This window comes from Bombina bombina, chromosome 6, assembly GCF_027579735.1.
Source record: "Bombina bombina isolate aBomBom1 chromosome 6, aBomBom1.pri, whole genome shotgun sequence".
NCBI lineage: Eukaryota > Metazoa > Chordata > Amphibia > Anura > Bombinatoridae > Bombina > Bombina bombina.
Window position 1 is genome coordinate 696,118,187 of NC_069504.1, and position 8,918 is coordinate 696,127,104.

Sequence of the window (8,918 nt, forward strand, 5' to 3'; positions counted from 1 at the left end):
GAATGGGGTGGGTTGCCTTGTGAGGCTATATTTGTATCTATGTGTCGCAAGATAATGGTTTAGTTGTGTGTGTGAGTACCAGCTCATGTTTATGTCCGGCATGGTTTCCACTATATCGCGGTGTGCCTTAAGTTTGCCCCCTATAGTTAATGTTGCAAGTGTCCAGTCTTTAAAGGGTTTTTTTGTGCTCTGTCTCCTTCTCTGTATGGTTCCATACTGTTATGGTAAACAGGTGTCAGTGGGGAATATTTTGAAGATATATTCATCGTGGTGTGTGTAATCTTGTCCCAAGTTGTGTAAAAGTCTATGAGCAACGAGTATGTTGTGATTGCTACTGGTCTTTCTTTCTCTGGGACCCAGGCCTCCAGACCTGCATTTTCAAGATGTCACAGTCCAGTTGCATCCACTTCTTATTAGGGTCACTGAAGCATCTGTTAATGAGTCTGTGTAGGGTAATCGCTTGTTTGTAGATATGAATATAGGGTACTCCAAGGCCTCCTCTGTCCCTTGGTAGGTAGAGTGTTTTCCTGGCTACTCTAGGTCTAATGCCCCCCCCCCCCATATGTACTGTTCCATAATGTTTTGTAACTTGTGTAAATAGTTTGCTGGTAATGGGATGGGTGAAGTTTGAAGCAGGTACTGCAATCTGGGGAGTACGTTCATTTTTATTACATTGATCCGCCCCACCCAGGAGATCGATTTGTTTTTCCAACTGGACAGATCGGTAACTAGAGTATGTTCTAGGGATTTATAATTCACTTGGAATATAACCTGAGGGTCCGAAGAAAGATATGTTCCCAGGTATTTCATGTAAATCTGTTGTAATCTCAGGGGGCAGCCCTACAGCGCTACGTCTAAGTCTCCTGGGTTATATGCAATGTTCATTAACTCCGATTTTGTTACATTAAGGTGGAAATTGGAGAGCTGTCCGTAATCTCTAAAGACAGACAGGGTGTTGGTCAAAGAAGTGTCAATATTGGTCAGTGCTAGTAGAATATCATCTGCGTAAATTGCCAATTTGTGTTCGCACGACTTAGTTGGAATACCTAAAATTTTTGTGTCCTACCGAACTCTCTGCGCCAAAACCTCTATGGCTATGGCAAAGAGAATTGGCGAGAGGGGACAGTCTTGCCTTGTGCCGTTTCTGATAGAAAATCCATCAGACAGGAGGCCATTTACCTTAACTTGTGCAGTGGGGTTTCTATATAATGTGAAAATGTTATCTATGAATGTTTCGCTAAATTTCATTTTGGTCAGGGCTGCTTTTAAGAATAACCAATGTACTCGATCGAAGGCTTTTTCGGTGTCCATCGAGACCAGAATTAGGGGTATATGATGTTGTTGGGCATGTGTTATTAACTGCAACACTTTCAACGTGTTGTCTCGTGCTTCCCTTCCCGGTATGAATCTCACTTGGTCACTTTGGTAGGAACTTGTTAATTCTGGTTGCTAAAATTTTGGCATATATTTTGATGTCCGAATTCAAAAGTGAAATGGGGCAGAAATTCTCCGGTTTGTCTGGGCTTTTTCCCTGCTTGGGAAGTACAGTGATATTTGCCTCTAACATTTGGTCTGTGAAACCTCTCTCTTGTAACAACGAATTGAAGAGGGATGCTAATGGTACTAACAAATGGTGCTTAAAAGTCTTATAGTATTTTATTCCTAGCCCGTCTGGCCATTTGGCATGTTTTTAATGGCTGTTTTGATTTTGTCATTCATGATTGGCATGTCTAGGGATGAAGTGTCCTCTGGGGATAGTGTAGGTAAGCCCACATCATCTAAATATCTATCTATGTCTGTTTGTGTGCTATCATTTCTGATATTGTAGAGTTTCTCGTAATAGTGTCGGAATGTCTCCGCTATTTTCTTGCTGTGCTTCTGTGTTTGACCTGTTGTGTCCGTTATTGTGTGTATATACGTATTTAATTGTTTGCATTTTAATGCTTTGGCTAACGATGGCCCTATCTTATCATTTGTGTCAAAATACTTTTGTTGCAATATTGAGGCCTTTCGTTGATATACCTTAGCGAGATGGTTATTCAGGTCATTCCTAATTTTGGTCAGCGATTCTAATATAACAGTGGAAGTGGGGGCTTTTTTATGTTCCGATTCCCAGTATCTAATTTGGGATAGAGAGGAGTTCACAAATTGTCGATCGTTTTTAGTTTCCCTCACTTAATACTTAATGAACTTGCCCCGCACCAAGCATTTGTGGGCTTCCCATACTGTAGAGGGCAATATGGTGTCCGAGGTATTCTCCTCAAAGTACTGTCCTAAAGTCGAGTCTACTTCCAGTGTGATCAGGGGTTGTCTAACACATACTCATCGAGTCTCCATAAAAAGGGTTGTATGGGCGTGTCTGGCCAAGCTATGATGCACTGTACTGGGGCATGGTCTGACCATGTGATTGGGAGTATGCTGGAGCTCTCTACCAAGGACAGTCCCAGCTGGTCCGCTATGAGGTAGTCTATTCTAGTGTATGTGTGATGAGGGTATGAATAAAATGAATAATCTTGCACAACAGGATTCACTGACCTCCAAACATTGTGCAGTTTTAACAGCTAAAGCTGGGCATTTATGGCTTTAATTACTTTTTGTGGAGTATGTGTATTGCCCGTTGAGGTGTCCCAAATGGTGTCTAATGGTAGCATGAAGTCCCCTGCTAAGTATATTATGCTTTTCGTTTGCTCGAGTAGCAGCGGCGCCACTTGTTTGAATACTATATGTTGCCCCTGATTAGGAAGATATACGTTTACTAGTGTTACATATGAGTTAAACAGTATTCCTGTGACTAATATGTATGAGCCATTGGGGTCTTTCATTGTGAAGATTGGTTTAAAGGGGATAGAGTTTTTAATAAAGATACCTACTTTGCCCTTCTTTGAGTTGCCTGAAGCTAGGTAGAAATTTCTGTACCTGTGGTTTATGAGTTTGGGCTCTCTTCCCTTTTTAAAGTGTGTCTCCTGCACATACACACCCCACAGATTTTTAATGATATTCAGGTCTGGGGACTGGGATGGCCATTCCAGAACATTGTACTTGTTCCTCTGCATAAATGCCAGAGTAGATTTTGAGCAGTGTTTTGGGTCGTAGTCTTGTTGAAATATCCAGCCCCGGCGTAACTTCAACTTTGTGACTGATTCCTCAACATTATTCTCAAGTATATGCTGATATTGAGTGGAATCCATGCGACCCTCAACTTTAACAAATTTCCCAGTACCGGCACTAGCCACACAGCCCCACAGAATGATGGAACATCCACCAAATTTTACTGTGGGTAGCAAGTGTTTGTCTTGGAACGCTGTGTTCTTTTGCCGCTATGCATAACGCCCCTTGTTATAACCAAATAACTCAATCTTTGATTCATCAGTCCACAGCACCTTCTTCCAAAATTAAGCTGGCTTGTCCAAATGTGCGTTTGCATACCTCAAGCGACTCTGTTTGTGGCGTGTGTGCAGAAAAGGCTTCTTCCGCATCACTCTCCCATACAGCTTCTCCTTGTGCAAAGTGCGCTGAATTGTTGAGCGATGCACAGTAACACCATCTGCAGCAAGATGATGTTATAGGTCTTTGGAGGTGGTCTGTGGGCTGTTTTTGACCATTTTCACCATCCTTTGCCTTTGCCTCTCCAATATTTTACTTGGCTTGCCACTTCTGGCCTTAACAAGAACTGTGCCTGTGCTCTTCAATTTCCTCACTATGTTCCTCACAGTGGACACTGACAGCTTAAAGGGACACTGAACCCAATTTTTTTCTTTTGTGATTCAGATAAAGCATGCAATTTTAAGCAACTTTCTAATTTACTCCTATTATAAAATTTTCTTCATTCTCTTGGTATGTTTATTTGAAAAGCAAGAATGTAAGTTTAGATGCCGGACCATTTTTGGTGAACAACCTTGGTTGTCCTTGCTGATTGGACAGCACCAATAAACAAGTGCTTTCCATGGTTCTGAACCAAACATTTGTTGTTTTTTTTAGCTTAGATCCTTCTTTTTCAAATAAAGATAGCAAGAGAATGAAGAAAAATTGATAATAGAAGTAAATTGGAAAGTTACTTAAAATTGCATGTTCTATCTGAATCATGAAAGACAAAATTTGGGTTCAGTATCCCTTTAAATCTCTGTGATGGCTTTTTGTAGCCTTCCCCTAAACCATAATGTTGAACAATCTTTGTTTTCAGGTAATTTGAGAGTTGTTTTGAGGCCCCCATGTTGCCACTCTTCAGAGGAGAGTCAAAGAAAACAACAACTTGCAATTGGCCACCTTAAATACCTTTTCTCATGATTGGATGCACCTGTCTATGAGGTTCAAGGCTTAATGCTCATCAAACCAATTGTGTGTCCCAATGAATCAGTGCTAGGTAGTTACAGGTATTCAAATCAACAAGATGACAAGGGTGCCCAAATGTATGCACCTGTTTAATTTTGTTTTGATGCATATTGCACATTTTCTGTTAATCCAATAAACCTCATTTCACTACTGAAATATTACTGTGTCCTTCAGTTATTTGATAGATCAAAATGAAATTGCTGATCCAAACACCCAATAATTTATAAATTAAAATCATGGAAATTGTCAGGGGTGCCTAAACTTTTACATACAATTGTATGTAGTAGGGTTAGCCTTGATAAATCAGCAGAGTGCAGTTCAAGTTCTGAAAGTTAGAAATACCTCAATTTTCATAGCTAAATTACATGAAAAGTGGGCAAAATAAATAATGAAAAGATACTGCAAAGTAGTTTTATTATGGATAACTAAACATTATGGGCCAGATTACAAATGGAGTGCTAAATATCACTTTCAAGAAAGCAATATTTGCATTCCACTGTGTACTCTAATTTGCGTTGGTATTACAAGTTAACAGCAATGCAAGAGTGCACTTCCATAAGCTTCAATGGGAGCCTCATTCTGATTCCGCAGAAAAGGGGGTAAGTAGCACAGCGATTGCACCATTTGTAAATATATATGTATATGATTATATACTGTACATATATATTTATGTGTTAATATGTGTATATACACATATTAAAGGTGTGCAGGAACAAAAAATCAATCAGTCCGTGAAAAGTAACTTTTATTCTTGCATTAAAAGCATACTAAAATCCACATTTAGGAAAACGAGGTGCTGTGTACCAGAAGGCTTATGCAGTTTGGCTTTAAGCCGTAGTCATAGCCTGTACACATAAATATAGATGTATATTATCATATAGATATGTATTTACTGGGAACACACAGTTCCCATTGACAGTGACATTTTTTTTTCTAACCACTCACTCTCCACCAACATTAGCAGGGCCACTCTGGGAATAAAAAGCAGCCCTGGAAAATTTGGAGACCAGCCCTATTTTCCTTTGACTTTGAAGTATAATGCGCACACTCAATTTTTCTCAAAGGGGATTACTGAGATACACCTTCCTCCAATATTTTGTTTTAGAATTATATTATATTAGTTTGTATTAAAAAAGGGCCAGATCGTTGTTATATGCACTCTAAAGTCCAATTGCATCCATTTATAGCCCCTTTAAATTATAGCTTTCCAGTCCCAGCTGCTGCAGCCCATCAGGAAGTATTCTGGTATTCTGGTAGGCCAATCTGGCCTTGAACTTTAGACCCCAAAAACTGCCTAGTGCAGTTATTATTTTTATTTAAAACAATGCTACATTTTTTTTTTAATGAAAAACAAAAATGCCCTCTATTTTGATGGCATTTTTAGAAAATTAACCAGAGATCTGATCTCTCGTTAATTTTCTGAGCGCTACTTGTAATGGCTGGTTAATTATTGCGCGCCCTCAAATATACAAATATACAAATCTCAAGTTGTTAAACGGGTTATGTAATTTCCCCTGTGAATTAGTAAAGTTGAGTCTCATTATTTTCAAAGCTCATGCCGTTGACTTGTTTTTATGAGATAGATGCAGTTCCATTGATTATAATTGAGCTAAACTTGCAACTTGTTGCTATGATGTGGGGCAGGACAAATCTTTATGAATGCTATAGTTTTTCTGCAGTTTCTATGTTGCAGCAAGTTTTTTTTAGAGACAATATTTGTTTCAGGAACATGTTCTTTGAATCTAGGCCAGACTCTTAGTTTTAAAGACTGACTTCTTTCAACTGAGGGAACATCCAGCTCAATGGCTATTTGCTATTTGGTTACTAATAACTTTTCTGACTATTTAGGGTTTTATTGGGAAAACTGAAACATATGTTTTAGAATGACAGAATCGAGATAGTGGCAGGATGTCCCATAGTGAGACAAGAAAACAGTCACAGACTGTGGGCATAAAAGGGAGACAGGTCAGAATAAAATCTAGAAAAATAGATGGAGATAGCCTCCCTCCCGGTATACTTGTGACCAGAGAATTTGCTATGGATCCCAGTATATTCTTTCAAAAATCTTAAACTCTATTGTGAAGGTGTGCCTGGAGAGAGATATCAGCTCCATAATTTCCAACACATTGCCCCTATCCCCTCCTCAATTCATAGCATTGTGGGCTTACTCTATTGTCTCCATGATTCCCATCCACAGGCCTGGGAAGTAGCTGATGTTAGAGAGGTGAGCGATCTCTATACTTCTCTTTCTTTAATGACACCCTCCTCCATCCAAAAACACTTCCACTTACCGAAAAAAATTACATTTGGAGATGGTTAGACTCAAGTCCCTTTTCCATTCCTGGGGGTTTCCTAATACTAACATGAGAACCCTCACGATTTGGGAAGCGTTTTGGAAGGCAAGCAAGCAGGCAACTCTTTAAGCCATTATAAATTTCTGCTGGGGTGCTCGTCCTTTCAGAAGTGGTAAAGGGACCTCTAAGTGGAAAATTATTCTAAAGACTGGGATTGTGGTATATGATATACAAAGTCAGTAATTCATTGTGTATCCTTGTTAGAATTATAAATTAAAATTCAATACCTGTGGAATTGGATCTCTCTCAAACTAGACTGAGTGTTTCCGAGCAGACCCATTCTGTGCTGGAGAGGTTGCAGTCTAATTGGCGTTGCAGCTAACATTTGGTGGTTTTGCTCCCTTTGGCATACAGTATTTCAATTGTGTTAACATTCTTACCCTACAAGAAACTCCAATGGTTGGCTTATTTTATCATTGCCTCAGGGATGCTCCCTTACCCACCTGATATTTTATTTCACTATATACTTATTTATGGCAATGAAACTGGCCTAATCCTGAACTAGGGTAGTAAGGTGATACCAACGTGGCCTCAAATTCATGATATTGTGAAGTATATGCAGAAAATGGAGGATAATGTATTCCTTGCTAATAATAAGATCTCTAGGATACAACTGACTGAGAAGTAGACTTCACTTAAAGGGACATTAAACACTAAATACATGCTAGATAGAATGATACATTCAAAGAAAAGATTAGTCCATGACTAACATGTAGATGTATTTTTTAAAGTTTCATTAGTTGCTTAAAAAGTGACAAAATAAGTGTAAAGTTTTAGTGTCTATAAAACACTGGGAGCTGCCATGTTGTAACTTGTATTACCTTCTCTGCTGTGGCCAATTAGAGACAGTTATAAATAGGTCACTAGAGTATGCAGCCAATGGTTGTGCTGGATTTAACTGAGTTCTGCACTCCCATTTCTAACAGGAACTGAAAAGCTCACAATTTCAGAATGGAATTACAGGCAAAGAGAACAAAATAAATAATGAAAGTATATTGCAGAGCTGTTTTATATATACAATTTATCATTTTATATTACCATCTCAAAGTGTTTAATGTCCCTTTAAGTACATTTCCTTCTAGTTAATCCTGATCTTCTAACTTTGTTTGTTCTGTTGATATTGGGCTTGATTATGAACGCTAACTGTTGCGCACGATTGAAAAGGCGTTTATCGCGGGTGTTAGTTGAAAGTAAACGCGGTCATCGAGCACAAATGAATTTAACATGCGTCTGGATAGTGCGACTTTAGAACTTTGGTTAACTGTTACACTCGACAAAAAAGTTACATAAACCACATCAAAAATACATTTAACAATACAGTTACACTCAAAATAACACCTAATTAAAAAAAAGGTATATATATATATATATATATATATATATATATATGTGTGTGTGTGTGTACATATGTATTTATGTGTTTTACTGTATATTTACTGTACATATTTCACATTCCAATGTTCTTTAAATACAGGATAATGTTATTTATAGTCTTAAATACATATTTATATATATATATATATATATATATATATATATATATAAACGTGTGTGTGTATAAACTTATACCTGCATATCTATTCCTATAGATATGTAAATATAGATACATATTTTACATTAACTATATATATATATATATATATATATAATATTAACGTTATTTTATATATATATATATATAATTAAGAAAAATTTAATGTTTTCTACGGGAAGAACATAGAACTGTAAAATGTGCGTTTTGCATATCGTGTTTCTCTTTGGGTTTCTGGTTGGGTTAGTGCACTTGAAAACTTAGTATTCTTAATGTGCGTTATTGAAATATTACATATAAAATATTTTTAAAAATTGATAAAAAACATTTAACATACTGTACAATATTATAAATAATAAATAGAATTTATCTATATATTTTACAGTATGTTTAATATTATTAAATTAGTTTTAAAAATATATTATATGTAATATTTCAATAACGTGCTTTCATGTGCGCTAACCCGTTATTTTGCAAAACATTATACTCAAAATGCAAATTTGACATTCTATACATAGAAAATAATGTACTTTTTATTATGAAATATATATATATATATAATACTGTTCAGGTAAAATACATATATATATCTATAGGAATAGATATAGAGATATAGGTATATACACATATATTTAAAAAGATGTATTTAAGAAAAAAAGTAACTTTATCCTGTGAGTGAAGAACATTGGAATGTGAAAATGTAG